Below are 23,927 nucleotides of genomic sequence, written 5' to 3'. Positions count from 1 at the left end.
ACAATGATCTGACGGCTTCTGCAATTGCAATTCTCCTTCCTGCCCCTGGTCAGTGAGTCTGAATGCTGACTTAGAACTGTTTGCACAGGTTTCCTGGGACTTTCCCACATAGTTATGAATCTCTGACAAATCAGACTAGACCTCTTGCAAATAACATCGCTGGAGAATACGGATGGTGCTGTCACAAACAGTCAGAAACAAATCAGCTTAGCTGGAATTGCCAACTGAGATCCCAGCCTGTGGGTTTGCAGAGCTTCATCTTGAACTGTGTGGTGCTTTATATGTGTACTGCTGTAATAAGATTTTGGTGATAAATTCGTAAAGCAGTAATAGATACCTATTTTTTCATATTCTAGGATTTTTGCTTTAATAGAACATTTAATAAAAAACAACCAGTAAACCATCATCTACACTGTAAAAGAGACAAAAACATTTTGTAGAATAAGTGATTGTATATATGCAAAGTAGGGAAAAGGTTCTTAGGTTTATGGTTTAAATGAAACGAAATAATATGGAGGGTGTGCCATCATGTTGTTTGCTTATTCACTGTACAGTGTGCCCTTGCAGCTTATCAGATTGCACATCGAAAACTCTCCAGCTGGTTTACACCAGCTAATTGTCTGACCCTGTCACACCATAGTTCAAATTTTAATTAGTGCTAGAGTTGATAATGGCATTGTAATCTGCATTTAGTAAACTGTCTCCCCAAAAAGCTATAATCAGCTTGATTTCTACACCACTTCTGCTACACATTGGCAGCTAAAGAAGTATTTAGAAAATCTATCATATTTAGCAAAGTTAGGTTTAATCAAATTTGACTTTACAAAAGTAAAATAATCTTGAGAGTCTGGAAAGATGAAACCAGGGGGAGCAAATTACTCTTCCCGGAGGAGTTACAACTTGATCACTAGGTCACAAAGCTTACATGAGGGCAGGCCCAGGACCTTAGCAATAAGCTTGTTTTGCATCTGCAGCAGGCTAAAACCACACTGGTCGGACAGCTCAGCACAGCCAGCCCATCACTCGTTAGCACTCACAGTGACATGATCCCTCATCTAGAGTAGGGCAAGGAATCTCAGGCATTTTTAAATGCTCATTAAATCAAATCACTGTGTCCATAGACAAACAGGCTCACCAGTATTTGGTTGCAAGGTCTGTTCCCTGTGCTGCAATTGTAATTATCTGATGTGGTGTGGCGAGAGCAGAAATCTAATTGCACCATTCTCTGATATTCATTCTCACCCAGCCTGCAGGTCTGTGCTGCAGGCGCTTTTCTGTGCTTGTCAAAGCTTTCCAGTCTCTACCTATAACAAATTACATCAGTAGTCTTCAACTTCCAGCTACAACTGTGGCTCTGAATTACTTTTAAGTGAAGTGGCCATCACCCTTCAAGCAACGTGAACCTCTGCCGTTCCAAACCTTTTCGTGCATTTCTAGGAATTAGCACTAGATGGCAGTGCTCTGGTGACTAAAAGAACTTTTAAATCTCCTTCCTGAAATAAAACAACACCTGCGAGGGTTAAGCACAACTTCTGGATTCATGGGGGCGGGGAGTATTGCTGTTACCCTTAAATTTCTGGAGGCAGTGCACTACTGTGCAAGGGAGTCAGCTGATCCTCATTAAATATCCGTGAGAACATCTCAGAGAACACTGACTTCTAAGGCTACTTTGGAGTTTATATTTTACTGGGGAGCAGGGAGATAACAAAATACAAAGGAGAGCAAGCAGTGGACATGTAAGGAAAGCTTTGCTCTTTATATTACATTCAAAGAGGGTATAAACTGTATTTCTGCTGAGTGGCACTGAAAGGAAAGGTAGGCTTTTGGGGTGAGACTAGGGTTTGGAGTCAATAGTAGGCTTTTGAGGGGTGGCAGTTTCCCAGGAATCTCCTATTTTGTTCCTGCCACCCCGTGGAATCTGTGTTTACATATCTATCAACGTGATATCACAGTGCTTTCTTTCACAAAGTGGTTATCTCCCTCCTTGGTCCATTTGTACATATTGTGTAAATTATGGGTTTATTCATACTGTATAAAGCAATGGCTTCTTGTGGACCTTCCCAGAAGGTATTTGAATTCTGTCTGCTCTCCTGAAAAAGGTGATTTTACAGTAGGTAGACATGATTTTCCATTTCCAGCTTCAATGTCAGTGGTTTCACAGTTCACTATCATGGAACTCGAATACAACATAAAATACAAGGATTAACCTCATGAAGATCAAAGCATTTCTGCCTCTTTTTTCCTTGGAAACAACATCGCCTTCTAGAGACTTGTCTTCTTCACTGTGTGCAAAGGAGTCTTTTCATTGAAACAGATATTTCTTAAACCGGGCTCTTAAAAAAAAAAAAAAAAAAAGAGAAGTAAATCCTGTTACCTAACTCAGTAGCCTGCTGAGATAGTTGCCCAGGTCCCACTCACTATGTTTATGGAGGGTTATTTCCCCTTCCTCCAGTTTCAAAGGACACTGAAGCAAAGGAGAAACTTCTACTGAGTCCACTTTGCTATAGCCCGAAACCAGTTGGTGTACTGGTGTTACTGGTGTCCTGGACTTGGTGACATATGTATGCAAACTTGTAGTTAAATATTGCAGCATGTCTAAGAGCAGGAAAGTGAAGTAAGCACTACAGAGTGTTTTATTAAATCAGAAAAGAAAAAGAAACAATAAAAATAATATTTGCAAGAGAATTTTATTAATGCTGTAAATTGCATTCACACAAGCACTCAAGAGCTCTCTAAGCAAAATGGAAAACATTCTTTTCTCTTTTACTGACAGATAACTTTTAATTTTTTATGACTGAGCATTGTGATCAATATCAACGAGCTTTATCTCCCTTGCTTTGCATGTTAGAAAAATACAAAGTTAGGAGATACACTGCTCCTCTGAAATTGCATTTGTGTTGGCAGTTTATTTTATGTTTCTGTAATTTTATTAAAACCACTTTTATACATCCAACATGATTCCACACACAGGGTCTGTAAAATGAGCTATTTAAGCTGCAGTGTTTTGCTGTGTTTATTTATCAGGGCTAAATTGCCAGTCAGCATGTATGTTATAGAGAAATGGTAACAAAAAAAATACATATATCTCCTTTCATTTGGCATTTTCCTGTATTTTAATCAAATCATACTTTTTAAACGAGTATCATTGTTCAGTCAAAAGCTCCTCAGTCTCAGTGAAATCCTTGCAGTGCCATTGTCAAGATTAGGAATAAGCAGCTTTCCTTCTACACCAGCCCATGCACATAGCTGAAGTACAGAGCAACCACTGAAGATATCTTCAGGCAGTCACATAGGACTCAGAGTTCAAAGAAGAAGTACAATTATTTTAGAAATTTCATGCCCTCCTTTTAATTACCTGTGTTCAGGACTAAAAAAATCACTTTTTTCTTTTTGCAACAACACAGGATGAGCATACTCCAGCTCCTGCAAAGACTCAATTTTCATGTGTAATCTCCTCATCTAAAAATACTAGTAGGTGTTTCGCTTGAGACACTGTCTATACACCTGAACAAGCAGAATAATGATAGGACAGAGATCAACAGACACAAGTCATGACATGGGAATTTCTGATAAGATATAAGGAAAATCTTTTTCAGCATGAGAGTGGCTGAACACTTAAATACGTGTCTAGGGCGGGCTGTGGAGTATCCATCCTTAATATGGTCAAAACTCAACTCAACAAGGCCCTGAATCATCTGATCTGACTGGCCATTTCATAAGCAGAGGGTTGGACTAGGTGACTCCCAAAGGTCCCTTCCCACTTAAATGAATCCCTGATTCTGTGAGTCTAACTGAAGAACAACAGGGGAAAAAAGAGGAGAAATGTTCCAACTTTTTGTCTATGTGTGATACAAGTAATCTGGGAATTTCGTACTGTCCTGTAGCAAAAATAAATTCTTTCTTAATGTTGAAGCACCATATTGAGCTTCTATTTTATTTCATTCTATTTCATTTTTCAGACTCCTCAGTGACTGGCTATTCCCAACCCAACTTTATCTCCTTTCAGTTATCTTGTTCCATCTGATAGCCTTTGAGGCTTCCCTACAGATGGTGGTACATCCTCTTCTCCTGATGACTCTGCTTTGATGTCTGCGTTCATGTGTTTTGAAACAGTGTAATCATTCATGAAGCTCCAGTCAGCAGACTTTAATCTCTCTCTGAAGAATGCTGCATAGAGTTGACAGATATAAGCTAAGGACTCTTCTTTCTGTGAACTCAACTGAGTATAAATATTTTTCTTGAGCACTAACAAGACCTACAAAAGCTAATGAAAGCAGTCTGGTTCTCAGCTCTTATTTTGTGAGGCTATAATCCTCCAGAGTACTCTGTGACAACACCAGCCCTTTCTGCAAAGGTAGTTTCTTTGAAATTACTTTTTTTCTGGGACAGCTCTTGCCTTTTTGTCAGAATATAAAACAGCTATAGGATAGGTACTGGCAGTTATGTTCCTTTTCTTTCCCAGCTTCATCTCCTTCAGTAAACTTGGTTTGGCTTGATTTGTTTCTTTTTTTTTTTTTTTTTTTTTTTCCTTTTGTTTGCACCAGGCTTATTCCAAAATGCTAATATGTGTTAGGCCCCAACTCTGGCATTATTTCTTTAAGGAACCATTTTCCAGATACTTGGCAAATGTATTCTCCTCATCTGTTGTGATTTGAGTCCAAAGAAGCTAAAATTAGTGAAGGATTTCCACCAAAGGCTGAGACAGAGGTATTCAGAGAGGAAAATGGGTGCAATAAAACTATTATCAATGTTCACTGGCGGCAGTTACAGACACGCTATATTGCAGATACTCCTCTACATTGGCTTCATGCCTTTAAGATCTCTGAGAATTGGTTTCAAGATTGGTTTTAAACATCCACCTTCTCCTTCCTGAGGTTTGTAGGATGTGTAGGTGTAGTATTATTGATCCAGAGGCCTTCCCAAACATACATATATACATAAAAATATATATAAAAATACATATAGAAACAGGTGACATGTTTTCTTCCTTATTATTTTAAAAGGAAACCTTAGTTTTCACTGACATATGAAAAGAGGATATTGATGATATTGATGATATTGATATTGAGGATATATTGATATATATTAATGATAATGATATTGAGAAAGTGTTCTACCAAATTTGCTCTTGGTGGATCTTCTTGAGAATATTTCTGATCAGCATCATATACTTCCCTATTTTTTCTCTTTTATAATCACGGGTAACACTAAAAATAGTTTTAAATACTGCTGCAAAGGTGTTTTATTAAATTTTTTAAAATTACCCTTGGGCTTTTTTATTCAGTCCTTCTGTGTCACGAAGCCATCCTGGACAATGTATTCGGTAGTTCTGCCAAATTACTGCCTTTCCTGTATGTAGCCTACATATATCCTATTTTATAGATCAAAATCTCTACCGGATTGTTTCTGGAAGTACAAACTGCAAAACTTCCAAAGGCACGGGTTTACCTCCCTCAGGCTCATCGTGAATGGCTTCTTTAATGTTGTATTTCAAACATTTTCATGTTCTTCCAGTACTGAAACATTGTTTGGTATTTTTTTTTTTGTTTTATTTTGTGAAAGAAAACCTCTACCAACAAAAAATGAAGTGATGTCTGCATACTTCTAGCACTTTTTAAATTTCAGTTTACTTTTCTCAAAGACAGAGGACTATGAATGCCCAAGTGTAAACTTGCATGTGATACGTGCATCAGGATCGAAATCGAGAGATGTCTACATCATGGGTGTGCGTGTTCATATGAGTGTCTGTGCATATGTATTTTTCACTGCCTGTAGGCAGACATACTCTGCTACCTGGTTTTGGTTTAATATTTTTTGTATCAGATGAGATCTCTGTTATAAATGAGTAGAAAAGATAGAATTAAAGACAACGAGCTCATCAAAAATTACCAGTGTTCCAGTGGTGCATCTATACTGCAAAGTAGTGGGGAGATTCCCAAGTGGGCTTTGAACAAGCTACATAGTTGTGAACATACAAAGATTAATGTGAAATTTATTTTTTTAATTTTATTTTTTTAAGAAAGCGCCAGGCATACTTGTTTTTTTTTCATCTTCTGGATTGAAAATAAACTGGTTTGTTTAGATTTATAGAAGTTGTGACTGTAAGGGATATTTAATAGATTAAGTTACTTTTTGCTGAATCCCATATTGCTATGTTAAATTGCCTTGAGAACCCGAATTACTGATTCTACATCTAGCATCACTATGTCTAAACTCTGATTCAGTACACAGGTCCTCCTAGTCTTTAAAAAATGTATGAAGACTTTCACTCAGTGAAATAACAGCTCATTGTTAGTATTTGTAGTGACTGAGCAAGCTTTCTTCTTTTTTGGCTCAATTTATTTCTTTCTCTGTATTCTGCAGAATAGATCTCCTCTTTTAACTACCTTATTTAGACAGGTATAGCACTCATCTGATATTGGTATGTTTGTGTTTTGAACAAGAGGATTAATGTCAGGGTGTGTTTCACCCCCATATCTGGGCACTATGAAAAGATGTTTTCCACTTTTCCTTCCAATTCCTTCCCTCTTCCCCTTGCAATCCTCTGTCTGCTGCTTCTGCCTGTTCATCTCTCTCAGCTCTTCATCTCTGATTTGTGTGTGTGCTATCTGAAGACCAGTGTATTTTAAATACTGGCACACTTTGGAAGAACTGTCAAGTTTATAATTAATCCTGTAGAAAGGGAAAGAAGAAAACATAGTTTTTATGTAGGAGTCTAATTAGTATTTAATTCACAGCTGAGAATGTCAGAAGTGTTTTATCATAGCTATTTTTATTTTGAACTTCACAAACCTCAGGAACACAAAAGGTTATTCGCTGCAATGGGGAACAGTTTCAAATTTATTTTTCTGCTTTCCTGGTATAAACTGGTTTGGTCAATATAATGTCAATTAAGATAGATAATAGAAAAAATTATGCATTAGCAGCTAGTTACTGCAAAATACAGCTTTGCAACTGAGAACTTCCATGTGAGCATATGGTGAATATCATCCCTACAAATAATCTCTCTCATTTTAACATACAGAGAGTAAGTCTCTTCTCTACATAAAATGATATATATATATATACATTAATGTAATGAAAATGAACAGAGGGGAAAAATTGGAGCTTTTGTCCCACAGTGTCTTATGAAGAATATTTTTATGTTGGACTGCAGTGGAAGGTTGTAAAAACATGACATACTTAAAATCAAGTATTGAAAGTGAGAAGGCTGTCATGATTTGCTTAATATTTTTGGAAAGCCTTCTAGAGAGCCTCCAATTATTTGTCTGTTCATGCTAATATAAGACTTGTTGCCTTCTCGGAGGGGTGGGTCTGTTTTCATATGTATGCTTATATTTAGCTTCCTACCTTTTATTTAAAAGAATAAATATTTCTTAGCTATGATCTTATTGCACACCCTGAGCTCAAGGTAAGTATGAACTACTTGGTCTACCAGGCAAAGCTTTTTATTGTAGATGAACCCAGATTTCCATTACTAGCTCTGTTACTGACTTCTGACAAGTTTTTCTGTATCACTAGGTGTTTCATCATACTTTGTTCTGTATAAATTGATAGCTCCTGTTTCCCATGGCTTAAAATGTGATAGTGTTTTTTAGGACAAGAGGCATTTATGTGCTTTTGTGAAATACAAGGATTTTGCACCTTGGACTGCTTAAGCTGGCATTTATGTACTTCTGTGACAGTTTCTGCATCTTACATGCCTTAAGATGGACTATGAACAAATGAATTAATTTAATTTCTTTGCTGGATTGTTAAAATATCTCAGTGTATTTTGTAGCAGAGTATACCTTGGGGCAAGAGATCCTAATCTTAATTGATTTTTCCAAATCCTTCTATATTGTCAATTCTGATATCTTAGAATTGGGATCTTCAATAACATAATACCTTAGGAGAAAAAAAATGATTGGCTGTATCCAGAAGCTCTTTAGTCATCCTAAAGGAAGTACTTTGGATTTTCTGAAAAATCAAATTCTTTCTAGGTATCCAAAGTTCAAAAATCCATTTTTACTAAGGAGAACCCTGAGCTTTAGATATATTTTTAAATAGGTTTGGTGTCTGTGAAGCAATCTCTGATGGCTTTGAATGGAAGAATGAGTTGGAATAGTTGAACAGAATGCTAAAATATGTGATTGAAAAGCTTCAATTGCATTTCTACATAGTGGTTGCACTTAGGTGGATGGTGACAGGCAAACAGAGGTAAATGTCTACACACGTGCATCTTTCTTCCAAAGGCAGATGTTGAAACGCCTTTGAATGAAAGGTTTGGGGTGTGTGCATGCATGCAGCACAGGCCTTGGCCTTGGAGACAGATAAGCCTTTGTTTTTCTGTGATGAATGAAGATCAGTAAAGCTGTAGTTTGAAATCCTGTGAGCAAGGAATCATCCTGAGCCTTTACTGAGATTTCCCACAGGACTTCTGGAACCTCCATGAGTATCACGAGGGGAGAATCCTGCCTTTCTTGCTTCATGCTGTTTTTTAACTGAGCCCCACAATAAGTGGGATTTTACATTCAGTTTCAAAGCATCTCATCAAGTATGTTTCCTTGCCACCATTTTAACAGAGGTATGAGAGGTAAATGAATTTGATCAGTCAGACTGTTTCAAATAAATATAACTTGAAACTCTGTATTCAATGAACATGTGACTTCTCAAAAAAAATGGAAAAAAATATTTTACTGAATATCTGAGTCCCTTGTTTCCAAGTTTAGAGACGCTTGTGAAAAACTGTGCAATTACATGGGGTTCCCTCATGTTCAATCTGATGAAGGCTTCGTTGCATCTATGAGACATCGCTGTGTATCATCCACATCCACATTGTCAGGAAAAAAATCTAGATTAGCTATCTTGTTTCCAATTTTCTTTTAGTATAAAAGCCCCTCTCAGTCAGAGCACCTTTTATTCCACTACCTGTAGTTAGATTTATAGCTACCCTATAATAAAGCACTTGAAATCTTTTATGAGTTGAGAGAATGAAAATCAGCCAGCACTAGCCTTGTTTAAATAACTGCGGACCTGAGATGAAACTTTATTTTAATAAAAATAAACAAATATCTAATATAATGTCCCTTCACTTTGCTATTAGTATGCTGGTGTCCACTGTCTATGTAATTTTATCATGACCATTCATAATAAATGCCCATGAAAACACCATATTTGAGAAATTACTTCTGTGGTGATGCAGCCATTTTATATAGCTCTTTTTAATGGGGTTTTGCTTCCAAGCATATTTTTAAAATTCACAAATCACAGAACTGAAGGTTCAGGCAGCTAAGGCCTTCAGGTAGATGGATGACCTAAGGGATGACAGGTATGCTAAACATCTCTGCTAGTAGATTGAGGTAAATGAGTCATCCTCTCAATGAACAAACCTTGTCTTTGATGAGTTCCCCTTTCTCCTGACAAAAGCTCACTGATGAGCAGTGCTGTTACACTGACTTCAATTTGGTTCCTTATTTGCACAGACCTTGAATGAGTCTAGGAAAATGGAAGATGGAAAATCCAAGAGCTTCTAGGATTTCCCTCATTCCCAGGTCATACTTCAGATACTTGATGAAATCCTTTTTCTACTGAAAAATTAACTGCTCACCAGCTGCAGCTCAGAATGCCATCTTCTTGAAAAAAATTAGTACTAGTGTCTTTGGTGTGGTTTGTTGTTTTTATTATAGTTTTTTAACTACTCAGGCATCAAATTACTGAACTTTAAGGTTGACTATTGTTTCCATGCTAGAGAACTGACCAGTGTGTGAAGTCAAGGACATCACTGTCTTGGTTTCCTTTGTTTAATAATTTGAACCAGGCCTGCTGTTTAAAAATGACCTATAGTCACAGTTGCTAACACTAAATAACATGCCCTGTGACCGTTAAAACTGGTGAATCTCAGATGGAACTACTTCCTAAATAAAGACTTATGTCTTGATCCTTCGTTACCTCGTGTTGTGAAAGCTTGCCTATGCAAAAACACAAAGTACAATTACACATCCAGACACCTAACCTAACTTAGAAAATATTTCAGGAACAGATTTAAATGTTTTCCTACAGAGACATGCTTTTCTTAGCCCTTTATCAGGGCACAGAAGGGACTCAGGGCTGCAGGGGGCTCTCCTGGAGTGGCTGGGAAAGCCTCACCATGCCAAGATGGTCCCCCAGGGCAACAGTTCCTGTTGCAGCTCACAGAGCTGGGGTACCTGTGCACTGGGGCTGGGAGGGGTTTCTGTACCTCTCCCTATAAAAGGAGATGTTGAGGCTAGGAAGAAGACAGAAGGACTGGACTGTACGTGAGTCTCCCAATTCCCTCTAAGTCCTGGATTGTACCTGAATGTCCAGGACTGAAGTGTGTGACAGAGCTGTGCTCTGGAGTTATTCCCAACTCATCATCTCCAAAGGTTCCATTGTTAACTGAGTTACAGAAGAGCGTTGCTAAAAGGGAGACTCTGGCTATGAAGTGCTCTGGACAGTGTTTGTTTCCTACATGAACTGCAGGCCAGAGGACTCTTAATTCTCGCTCTTCCCATTGTCTCCCCACATCATCATCATGGGATCACTCCAGTACAAAAGCTGACTGACTGGGTGCAGTCTATAGCCCATGGAAGAAAGGGCAGTGACAGAGGTATCCACCACCTTCTGGAGGTATCCCTTCCTCTCCTTTGATACTGCAGGGAGCACAGGTTGGTGATTTCTAATGAACACATATTTTTGAGAGAAGTTATGTTGATGTCATTGGCAGCAGGATGGTCTGAAATGGAAAGTATAAAAAAGTCTAGTTTCTCTCATTGGCAGGTAGAACATTCCGTGGGGTGGGCAAAGCATGGATTTCTCCCCTGCAGGTGTGTACAGGCACAGACCTTCCTTGCAGACTGTATTGGAGCCTGGAATGATTTTTGGCTGATGTTTCTCAACCTGTATTTATAGTTTCTTTAGTGGGGAAATAGAAAGCCACACTCGCAGAAGCAGCTGGGACCCAAGGAAAAAATAGGTTGAGAGGGATTAATTGGTCCAAACCCATATGCAAGGCTTAAACTTGGCTCCAAACCATGCATGAGCCCTCATCCCACAGCATTCGGTGCTGCCCATGGGCACTGTCATGGTTTGAGCTCAGAGGGCAACTAAGCACCACATAGCCACTCACTCCTCCCTTCCCAATGAGAAGGGACAAATTAGCCAGGCTTGGGGTTCAAGATAGGACCGGGAGGGGAAAACCACCCATTATGGTCATGGGCAAAAGGCAGACTCGTTAGGAGAAGGAAAAAAGAACATAATTTATTACAGACACTAACAACAATACCTAAAAGAGTAGGACAGTGAGAAGCATTGCCACATCTTGAGAACACCTTCCCCACACCCCTCCCTTCTTGCTGGGCTCAGGTCTGCTCCCGATATCTCTACCTCCTCCCCCAGCAGTGCAGGGGCAGGGAATGGGGGGTGCAGTCAGTGCTGCCGCTTCTTCCATCTTCAGTGGGGGGAGCTTCTGGAACATTTTGCCCTTGCTCCAGCATGGTCCCCCTCTCACAGGAGACAGTTCTCTGCAAAATTTTTCCAATGTGCATCCCTCCCACATGCTGCAGCATTTCCTTACACTGCTCTAGTGTGGGACACCAACTTTCTCAGACTGGAGTCCCTCCCATGGGTTGCAGCCCTTCCCAAGCTGCTCCAGTACGGGACACCCCCGCATGCTGCAATCCTCCCAGCACTGAACTACAACAGCAGGGTCTACTTTTTCCCACAAGACCCCGGCCTTCTTCTGGCACAGTACCTTAATCATCCGGGCGAAGCACTGGCCATAAATCAGTGTCTGCTCCATCGTAGATCTTCATGGGTGGCAGGGGGGGCCACCCTGCCGTCTCACCACAGGATACAGGGGGGTCTCTGCTCCGGCACACCTCCCCCCTCCTTTCTCTTCCTGTTCCTCCACTGACCTTGGTGTTCATGCAGCTGCAGCAACTCCTCCTCACAAGCCCAACTCTTCCTCACCATGTCCCTTCTTAAATACATTATCACAGAGGAGCAGCTGATTGGCTCAGTTTTGGTGCAGAGGTGGAGTTGACTTGGAGCTGGCGGAGCTTTGAGAAGCTTCTCACAGGGAGCCACCCTTATAGCCCCCTCCCAAGCTACCAAAAAACCCCACCACTCACTCAAACCCAGGACCAGCATCCCCAGGGAATTAACAGTTCACTAGCAATACTGACTCCAATGGATGCTCTGCCTCAAGGCTCTGTGCCCAAGTGCAAAGGTAGTGACCAGGAGGACAAGGGGTGTGATACAGCCCTGAAGTCTCTAGGGAAATGGAGAGTCCCCTTCAGTATTCTCTCCACAGGGCAGAGTTCCCACTTTTGCACCTTCCTCTTTGCTCCTACTTGTTCTCTGCTGAAAGGCTGTCATGATGAGGCCCAGTGCTGGGCCATGAATAAACTTTTCCGGTTTTCATTTTTAAACTTAATAGAGTAATGAAATCTTGAGTTCATCTTTCTAAATACTAGTAAAAATGCTTTCTCCTTTACAGATATGTATATGTATACGTAACTCTATTTCATGTAACGTCAGGTAAGTGCCAGTGCAACTTTCCCGTACAGCATCTTTAATAGGACATGAAAATGGAAGGTGAACTACCTGCTTTGGATTCTTCTCTAAAAGGGTCTAGACTTTTCATTAGCCAGGATTTCTGACTTAATGCAATGTATGTACTCATTATTTTGCAAGAAGATTTAGAGTAGAAATTGTCTTATAGCCTACATGAGTATAGTAATTCAACATTTTCTAACCAAGTTATTCAGGAAATAAATGACAAAGTACGAATGGAAAAATAAATTAAAATTTTGCAGTCAATCGCTCATGTCTTGGATAATATTAAAAAAAAAAAAAAAAAAAAAATCCAACTCTGCATTTTTGTTAATGATCCACAGCCATTCTCTTTCTTAGGTAAGTCTCATGTAAATAGATGACCAAATACCCTTTCAGTAATGAGTAATGCTTCAAGCTGACATATCTTGTTCCACTAAAAAACTGGAAGCATTTGCAATTCTCACAAGTCACATCTCAGTTTCCTTTTATTGATTTATTTTCTCCTAGACAAAATTGTACAGAAAGAGATTGATTTGTCTAAAGTCACGGTGAGAGTTACATGGAGTACCACACCCCAAGAGAACAAAAGAGAATCCTTTTTTTTGTTTTGGTAAATCTGAAAATCAATCATCTTGTGACTGGTAAACTAAGGTCTTCTCTGCTGTCATAGCATGTACTGATCTAGTGGCACATTGCCTTACTGAGATTGCAGGTAAAGCAGATAGTTAGCCTTGGGGTGAGATGATGTTGTTCCAGAACTATCTGAATGTTTCACTGTTATCATTTTTCTATCACATGCCATACAAGAAAATGTTCAAAGAACAAATGTATAAGGCTGATGAATGGAGAATTATAGAGACTTATCCATTCTTCTTACCATTAATGGGTACTATTAATAAAATGCATTTAGTGTTTGGAAATTTTGAGAGATATACATGTATGTTCAGGACTTCTGGTGTTAAAAGTCAGGAGAGGGCCTTTCTTGCTTTACAGCACTGTGAGGATTCATTTAAGAGGCATTGCAAGAAAAATTGCTCAGTTACCTGACTAACAGGTGTTTGACGGCACCAGGTAGAAAAAGAAAATGCTGTCAGGTTGGTTCTCTTTGTCAGGTGGCTGACCACACAGGTTTGCTGGAGAAACACTCCTGCCCCGTGATGTGACATGTTGGTTGACTATAAAATGCAGCAGGAAGGCACCAGTCTGCTCTGAGAGGTGTCAAATTCATCAGGGCTTTTTTATACTAATCAGACTATTCCAGAACTTGACTTCTAGTTCTGAAATGATTGTATCTTTTCTGGCAAGCAATAAGACATGACTATTTTTCTCTTAGGGACTTGTACCACCTCCTCCTTCTCCAATCAGGATTGCCTCCCATGATTTTCCTGGTACTGTACCTCAGCAAACTCTGAATAAGGCACTTCCCCATCTGCTTGCAGGTGGGACAGCTCTTCTTCCATGAATTCTAGATCATCTCTGGTGTTTCTGCAATGAACGCCTCAAGCATCAGTTTGTCTTCCATGTCAAAGTCCAGCACTTGAGGCTGGGAGTCAGGGAGGCAGAGGTAAAGGAATCTTGATCACAGTCACTCTTAACAGCTTAGCAAGGAGAAAGGAGGGTGAAAAAAACACTTGTGCTGAAGTCATTGCTGTGAAATGGAGCTTCTGGTCCTTGTCAGATGTAAGAAAAAGTATTAATGCATCATAGGACAAAGGAACAAGTGTGGTGAAGTGAGCTTTAGCCTGTCTGATGGACTCATTCATATCATAGTCCCATAACAGCTGCACTGGGCACTACCAGGGAGAGGCAGACCAGTGACCTGGTATCTATCTCTGCTCACATCCATGTTCTAACCTCTGCATTATTGTTTTGAGCACTCAGAAGCTGTCTGCATTTTCACAGATTCAGCTCAATAACAAATTGAAGAATACAGACCAGCAGCCCTGCTTTGTGATGATCCTCAGTTCATCCTCCCACCTGTGGAGCTGTCACTGTGTGATGGTGATTCTCTAGCCAATAGACTGAAAAGTCAAGCAATCTCCTTCACAAATATCTCAGTTTGGTTGTTAATCAGAAACTCTACCAACACATTCACCTTCACACATAAAACCACAATGGGATGAAAGCATATCAGACATTTCCATTCCCCAACCTTGCAGCCATGTGTCTGTTTTCACATGAAATTGCTCCACAAGGGTTCAAGAGAGGAGATGACAAGGTACCTCTCATCAGGAATGCTCTGATCGATCTGGAAGGGTGTAGCTGGTTGGTAAATCTTGTCATTTGTCTTCATCAGCACTTACAGTGGGAGCTGTCCTTGACTGAGCTCAGTATATTTAGCCCAATGCAGATGGCAAGATTACTTGAATTCATCGTGCTGGTTGAAGAGTTTTGGCTAATGTGATAGAGCAGAGAAATCAACTGCTTGAGGAGGAAGGGATTTGCTCTAGGCTATTGTCACCACCCTAGGAGAACAAAAATATAGTATGACATTAGTGCATCAATTCAGTGGCTGCTATTTCTTTATAGAAGTGCATTGCCATTAAACTCACAGAAATTATGCTACCACTAAAAAAAGAAAAAAGTGTGGTTTTCTTAGTGACTTAGCAGAAGTGCCATTCAAAAATCCCCAGGGGAAGCTCAGCATGAGGTTATTTTTAAGATCTGGGCCAACAGGTCAGCACTGCAGAATCCCATGTCATTGAGTAGATCAACAACTTTAATAAATCCTGTAACATTTCACCAGAGGCTTTCCTGAGGCACATGAAAGCTGTGGTTGTGTTGTGTAGCCTCCAAGGTATTCGAAGTCAGCTTTCAGGTCTCCTGTTTTTCAATTATGAATCATGCTGGTGTTTCTTATTTCCATGCCTGACCTACAGCAGAGTGATTACCTTCACTAAGATACTGCAACCTCTCTTCCCTTCTTATGAGGGTCATTTTATGAAGCAATCTCAAAGGTCTTAACGAAGTGTTCTGACCAGAGAAATGTTTTCCTATGTTACCTTCCCTCCAAATCCAACTGCACCACACCAAGAACTAGTTAATAGCAAAGATGGGCTTTTAAATGAGGCTGTCAACTTGCAGGGGAACCCCCGTGTGCCACCAGTCACTCCATAACAGTGGAACTACTTGCAAAGTTTACTGTTTCAGTCCTCCTAATTTGCCCTGCTTGTTTGGCTTCTCCAAAGCTAACATACCTTTCTCATAGAGGTCAGCTAACAGAATTTTGGAGGAGGTGCTTCAGAGGAAATTATGCAATGCCAAGAGCTTCAGATGAGGCTTCAAGCACTGCTGTTGAGTCCAGAGGGAGTAACCCTGTGACTCTGGCTTGCAAGGAGGCAGGTTGGATTCAGCTACTTTCTCTCACAGGTACCCATCAGCACAAAGCAGGATGATCCTGGGGTACATGCCAGGTAAACCAGCATTAGTCTCCTAACAGGGCTGAGCTTTTCTCTGCCTTCTTCTCCTTTCACTGTTCTCTCGGTGAACCTCCCTAAGGAGGATGCAGAGGAAGAAAAGGAAGTGTCTCCCTGTACAAATCAGCTGTATTACAGAAGGATCAGAAAAAAAAGAAAACAAAAATGCCAAACTTTTCTATATCCAAAACAGGCAGTTTGTTTTTCTTCCTTCTTTTAGCTTGGAGTCCCAGGCAGGCCAAATATAGTGCCTGAAGTAAGCCTGCAAGGAGCTATCACAGCTGAAAGTGAAAACAACTCATCTTTAAGGTCTCTGTCAGCAGGTATATAGGTTGGCTCTGGAGATCACCATCCCCGCCATTGCTGAGGGCCTGCTTCAGCTTCTGGCACACTTTCTCACTGGCAGCTAGTTTGAAGACCCCCTCAGATGGTGGTCCTCCTGCATAGAATATAGACAGGAAATCCTGTAGGGTACGCAGGTAGGAATGGAATAACAGTTACACTGGTGAAGTAAGGCCTTGTGATAAGTGAACCTTGCCTCAGAGACAGAAGCAGATTTGGATGGGGAGGCAGACTGTGCTTTCACTGTGTTGAGACCTAGATGTTGCTCTAAGTTGATTACATTGGGAAGTCTGCTTTTGCCCTGTACTCCTTTTGGACTAGTAAACTCCACTCACTTTCATAAAATCAGTCCTCCCCTTTTCCACAGGGAAATGAGGTATGGGTCAAGCCTTCACATTCAAATCTTGAACTCCCCAGTGCTGATGGCACAAGCTAGGCTGAATGTCCAGCAGAGATTGCTTGAACTATAGATTTAGTTCCCAGGCAGGGCTTACCCAAGGAGCATATACAGCCAGAGCTCTTTCACAACCTGTGAGCTGCAAGAAAATAAGAAACAACATTAGACCATGCTGTTCCTCACAGTTCTGCCCCATAAGAAAAGTCCCAGAGACAGGATGAAGCGTCATGGGGCAGAACAGATATATTGTCAAAGATCTGGCTCCCTTGTTCCTTTGTGAAGAGATATTTTTTACTTCAATTTTCCCCATTTGAAAAAAAAAAAAAAAAAAAAAAAAGTCCTTGTAGCTGCTATGCATGGGAAAGATCTGGTAGGGAATTATTCCAGGTATCACCACCATGACGAACTGGCGTGTGTGAACGGTTTTGCACTGTGGGGTATCTACAAGTGAAACACTCTTTTGCAAACAACTGTTCTTACTGAAGAGATCAACAACCTCTCTACCAGCCAGAGGCACTTTGAAAGCTCAGACTTTTGACACAGTTGTCAGGACAGAGTAAAGGGTGGGAACTTATGAGTGCTTCATGAGACCAGCTTTCCATTACTCTTGGCACTTCTTTATAAGAAGCTGCTGTTACCACCCAGGGGGTTACAGACTGCAAGGGACAAATGAAACAGGGTGGAAAAAAGGAAGTATTCCTGCCCTCATGTAGCAGATGAAGAGCTGAAAATCACAAAATGACCAAGGGTCTGTCTGGTATAAAAGCTTGGGGAAGCAAGGACTCTTCCTAGTGATCTCTTCAGATAATAGTAGAATCATAGAAATGTTAGCAGTCGCAATCGCAAATAGAACCTATCTACACAAAGCAGATAAGCAGGCACTTCTATATTCCAGCGCTGGGGAACACGGGGGATAGCTCCACCAAAAAACGTGTTCCCTGACAGGTACAAAGCACAACATATTTATACACTTTTTCAGCAGAGTCATGATTACATAAGATTAACAAAATTCATGAAGTTTAGTTTGACCTTAACAATGATTGGCTTTCAGTTACCTCACCTTACCTATATTCCTATTCTACACAAATCATTGATCATCTTTACTGACTGATTTAAATAGAATGGGGGGAGGGTAATGATTAGCATATTCATGTTATTTCCTGGAAATCATTATCATATGCAAATGTCTCTAATGCAAACATGGTTATGTTGGACAGGGGTCCTCTGATGGTCGTCAATAGTCTTCATCACTGTATCCGCTGATTGAACTCAATCCCTGCACCTCATTTCATCTTTGGATAATGCTCATTTCTTCTTTGGCTGATATTCCCAACAAAAACCAGTTTCTTCTGGTACCTGTTGTTTCAAATCAAGATCCATAACCAGTACCCATTGTTTTGATTCAGAGTCCATAATGATTTCCATAGTAATCGAGGCAAACACAATGCTAGTTGCTCCTAAGATCTTAACATATCAGATGTTCTCATAGCTACTATAACTCCATTTTAAAATCAAAATCATATTCTAAACTAAAATCAAAATAATGTTCTAGGATTCAAGCTATTTTGTTAAGGTAACTGCAACAGAAACATAGGACAGTTTGCGTTGGAAGGAACCTTAAAGATCATCTAGTTCCAGCCCCTCTGTCCCTGTCAGGGACATCTTCCACCAGACCAGGGTGCTCCCAGCCCCGTCCAACCTGGCCTTGAACCCTTCCAGGGAGGGGGCAGCCACAGCTGCTCTGGGCAAGCTCTGACAGGGTCTCACCACCCTCACAGGGAAGAATTAATTCCTTATATCTAAATCTACCCTCTTTCAGTTTAAAACTATTAACCCCTTTCCTATTCCTACAATCCCTGATAGAGTTCCTCCCCACCTTTCCTGGAGCCCCCTTTAAGTACTGGTGGGCCGCTAAAAGGTCTCCCCAGAGCCTTCTCTTCTCCAGGCTGAACACCCCCATGGCAGCACCTGAAAGGTGACATCATGAGCCCTAGTGTCACCATGGCAACACTGTGGGACAGGCACTCCTGGAGGTCCTTGCAGCGGCAGGGGTGGGGCTTCCCTGAGCAACAGCGCCAAGAGCCAGTGGGAGAGGGGTAAACTGGTTGGGAAACCAATGGGGTCTGGGAGGGGCAGGGCGTTCGTGGGGTCTGTGCCCCCCGCAGTGTGTGCCTGGGAGTGTGCCGGTGTGCGTGGGGGTGTGTGTGTGTGCCCCTGAGAGCAGCTAGAGGCCTGGCACTGCTGCGGCCTCAGGGGCCCTGACGGCCAGCTCTGAAGTGGTGGGTGGAAAAGCATTGTATATTCCAAACTGGAGACAGAAAAGAGCCATCAAAATTCATGAGAGATATTAATTTTAATATATATGAGAAAGAGTGTGACAATATGCAACCAGTCGTGCTCTGCGTGATGAATTGCTGTCCACTCACATGCAGTGCTTGAAGTAATATCCATTTGTAGTGATATATAATTTTCTTTATTATTTAATCTCATAGCTCTTTATTAGCACATTGAATTTTATGGTTATTTCAGGACTTGCGGAGACATGACTAGAAATTGTGTGTAACATCCCTCCACACATGACACAAGAAGGCCTCAGCTCAGCAAGTTCACAAGTGAAATGCTCTCTTGCTTTACCTTGGATAAATGGTTTATGCCACATCTCATCTTTTAAATTTGTTTTTAAAAGACTTTCAGAGAAGGAGACTTTTCATTTATTCATGGCAAATTGGCAGTGGTCTATCTCCCTGCATGCAGAAAGGATTCCTCCTGACTTGCATTGATAAGAGGTGGTGTAAATGGCCTTTGAGGAAACTCCTCAAGAGATTTTCACCTGAGAGTCCACCCGAAAGAGAAAAAGATTGGAGCAGGTCACACATAAGAGCATTTCTAGACACAAGTTTTGCTTCAAACCTTGTTTCTGCATCAAATGACTGTTATATACCCAAATCTCAATTGTGATGAGGGATCTCTAAATGAATCTCAGTGAACATAGCAACCATCAAATTGAAACAGATCAGTGTCGTGGTTTGTGCCCAGAGGCCAACTGAGCACTACGCAGCCAGTCACTCACCCCTTTCCCTCTCAGGAGTGAGAGGAGAAAATGAAGCAGAAATGGCTCAGGAATCCAGATACGAACAAGGAGGGGTGGCTCAGCCATTATGATCACAGGCAAAAGACAGACTCCTTAGGGGAATTAAAAAAGAACATCACTTTAATTCAAATGCTAACAAAAGACAACACTTGACAGACAAGGCGAGACAATGAGAAGCGCCAGCACATACAAAAACACCTCCCCCCACCCCTCCCTGCTTCCCAGGCTCAGCTCTGCTCCCCATCTCTCTCCCTCCTCCCCCAGTGACTCAGGGGGCAGGGGATGGGGGTTACCGTCAGCTCGCCGCTCCTTCCCGCTCGGGAGGTGGGGTGACCGCCGCACATCCCTCCCCAGCTCCACACGGCTCCCCTCTCACTGCAGACAGTCCTCCGGGAACCTTCTCCACAGGGAGTCCTCCCCACAGGATGCAGCCATTCCCAAGCTGCTCTGGCATAGGTCACCCCTGTGTGTCGCAGTCCTCCCAGCACTGAACCACAACTGCAGGGTCTTCTTCTGCCCTCAGAGTACTGGCTTCTTTTAAACACAGACACCTGTGCTGGAGTGGGCTTCTCCACAGGCTTCAGGTCAGCCTCTACTCCACCAAAGACCTCCTTGGGTGGCAGGGTGGGTGGCCCTACTGTCTCACCATGGGATACAGGGGGACTCTCTGCTCTGCACACCTCCCCTGCTTCCTTCAACTGACCTGAATGTCCATCCTTTTCATAGTTCCTCCTCGCAAGTCCCAGTGCCCTCCCAGGTTCCCCTTCTTAAATAGAGGAACAACCACTAATTGGCTCGACCCTGGCCAAAGGCAGGTCTGACTTGGAGCCAGGGGAGCTTTCAAGAAGCTTCTCACAGGGGCCACCACTGTAGCCCCATCCCCTGCTACCAAGAACCCCACCACAGAAACCCAGCACAATCATCTAAGATGCTGGGCTGTGTATCTCTTTAATCAGCTCCACTGAGCACAATGGTATTTTCCAAGTGCTTTAACGATATTAAGATCCCCTGTAAAATCAGAACAAAACAGGTGAGAGAATATCGGCCAAAGAAGGTGGTTCATGATGTGATTAAAGAAAAGGCAGTGGATGTTCTAGATGTCAATTAAGATGATTAAAAGTGGTCAAGAACAAGAGAAAGAATTTTGAAGATTATTAAGGTACTTGGAGAAATAAAAATATCAGCAAAAATTATAAACTGAAAATTTTCAACAAACAGTAAAAAAAGAATGCCTTTTTCAACAGTTAGATGGAGAGTACGTGAAAGCATTACAATCTTGGCAGGGAAGCAGCTGTAAGAATGAAGGAGTGCTGACTGAATTTCTTGCAAAAGAACTGCAAATGCAAAAAAATCTGGGATCCATTTTCTTCCAGGTGGGAAAGGGTCTTAAACTGTAAAAGCTGCAGATCTGTTGGCATGAAGGATGGCCGCAACCTGCTTCGGTTGAGTAGCCTAAACTGCAAAGAAGAGTAGTCAAGAACACAGGAATTGCTTCAACAATCATTTGGATTTTCTAAGGACTGAGAAAGTGCTTACAGCATGTAATGTGGCTGAGCAATGCGATTCTTCACTTGTAAGGCATCTTTTTGTAGCCTTGTAGGAAGAGATGCCTGTAAGCCTTGCCTCAGTTTTAAGGTGAATATCTGATTACTCAGTTTCCTTATATGCAGTTGGAAACGCTGGTGTGAAATGAGGATGAAGAGCTCTCAGATCAGGGTTTTGTAAAGTCGCTTGTGGCTGTGCTATGTGTTGAGCAAATGGGTTATCAGGACTCAAGGAGTTCATGAGAAGACTGAGACAGTGTTTAACTAAATGAGGGGAGAGGGGAAGGAAATACTGTTTCAGCAATGAACAGGTTTTGTATTCCTTGGAGTACCTTACAGTTTATAAATGAAACATCCCTATTTTCATGTACCTTAAAGCTTGGAGTACCTAATCCATTGTGTCTTGTGTATCATGTTAATGAGTAATTGGACTTGAGTTTAGAATAGTATCTTTCCAGCCTCACATTGGTGAGGTAACTTTGGTGCTTTAAATTCCCACTCTTTTGTGGTTTTTGTGGGGAACCTGATCAACAATTCCAGTTCTTCTCCACTTCTGCAAGGAAATGTAGTAGTCATGTAATGAATACCCATTTTGTTTCATTCCACCTGGCGTGCAAGTAAGCTAGACTCAACTGTAGGTGTTGACCTTGACTATTTTACTTCCTTCAAGAAGAATAAGTAAAAGAGGGAACCTTGCTCATTCAAATAGCTCTACAGTGTGTTATTACAAAATTATATTCTCCACTGCAAGCCAGTGGTCTTAGAATGGATGGGAGGTGAGGTCTATCAGTATTGATAAGGATAATAAACAACTGAAAGCAAATCTTAGCATTATGTCCCTCCTGTCATCTCTGAGTACAGATTGAATCTTGGCAGTTTCTGTGTGAATCAGGAATAAGTCTACTGTTTGCTGCCTTTCCACACAGTGCTAGTGCTAGTAAACTTATTTCTTCTTCTCAATCAGTTTAGTATGGTCTTTAAGAAGCTGTGGGTGAAATTTTGATTTTGCTAAAGGATATTGGATTCTGCTCTACCTGAGACAGCACTTCTGTTCAGTGTAAACTCTCAGACCGAACGCTTCTAAATGGCTGTGGTCTGTGAGTCATTTAGTATACTTCTTGGGTTTATATTTTGGACTATTTTTGACAAACACTTTAGTTTATGGAGGTAATGCAATGTTCAATATCAAGACTGGAAAAACAGGTACATCTTTATGGTTGCAATTTTCAAGAGCTAAATCTGGAGGTGGTTTTGTTTTGTGCTGCTCCTGGACAACAAAGTTGTTCTTGGTATTGTTGATTCTGGCTCCAATATCTAATTTTGTTTTTCATATTCAAGTCTATTACTGTAGTCATTCAGCCTTGATTCCTTGTTTCCATTATATCACCAACCACCAAGTCACTGCCTTTTGTGGCACTCACGATAAAACTGACTGAAATACTTCTGGTTTGGAAATGGAGATAGCTCAGGTTTGCTGCAAGTTAAACCAACCCTGACAATACTAATCCCCAGCACACACACCTTCCAAAAATGCAGATGAGAATAATTCAGATAACTAGAAGTACTTCTTCGGTTTCCTCCTTTTCTGTTTCTTCTTTCCCTCTAACCAGTTCTCCAGTGTGTATTTGTTCATTCATCCTTTAAGTTTACTCTTGCAAGATATTGTTCAGGCTTAGCCAAGGCAATAGTGACAGCCGGTTCCTCTCTACCACAATGTGTTCTTGCCAGTGCTATATATATATGAAGAATACATTGAAGTTGAAATACTTCTAGATGTCTTCCAGAAACAGGGCAGCACATTCCTGAGTTTTGCAGAACACGCGGACTTAAGTGTGTATCAAAAATAGATTGTCTGACCACAGTACATTAGCTCATAAACAGATACTTACCTTTATATTTTCTTTGGCTTAATAACTGTTGGCTAGACCTTTGCCAGAGGGATAAGTCTGTTTGGTTGAAATAAATCTCTCAATTACCCAAATAGGAAGAAGGAGCAGGTTAAATAGTGACCATGAATCAGATCGTGGAGGGGGGGCAGTTGGTTTGCCTGAGTTGAGATCAATTTATTTGAATACGTGAATGTTTTTCAGGTTCATATTGGCTGGAATACAGTAAAATAAATATTTCAGTTTCCTGCTATAGTAGAATTCTGAGTGTCCTAGAAAAAAAGCATCCTCTGTGCACTTTTGTGTTTCCAGTTTTCTCTGCTGTCTGCTTTTTCTGTTTCCCAGCTCTAAGCACAATGCTGACAAAGGTCAATCTCTTCCTTTTTCCAAAAGGAATATTTTGCTGTGTTACGTTGTATGGACAAACCCATGCAAGAAGCTGTGTGATTGTGGAGACATGGTCCAAAAAGAAAGGAATTCTTCATGTTAGGTTGTATTGAAGGCCCGAGAAAGTTGTAGGGGAAAAATACTACTTAATACCTATTTCTGTCCCTGAAAGAGCAGAGCCTTTCAGGGGGGTAAGGATGTTTGATTTAGGAGGAGCAACTCAGAATCATACCTTAACAAGAACAATAATTTTCTTTGGCACAAGTACAAAAGTATCTGGAACTACCAGAATGTTCCCGGGCTCGT

This window comes from Tyto alba, unplaced genomic scaffold (genome assembly GCF_018691265.1).
Source record: "Tyto alba isolate M040663 unplaced genomic scaffold, T.alba_DEE_v4.0 Super-Scaffold_13, whole genome shotgun sequence".
Classification (NCBI taxonomy): Eukaryota; Metazoa; Chordata; class Aves; order Strigiformes; family Tytonidae; genus Tyto; species Tyto alba.
The sequence above is the reverse complement of the archived record's forward strand: the minus strand, read 5'-3'. Positions refer to the sequence as shown.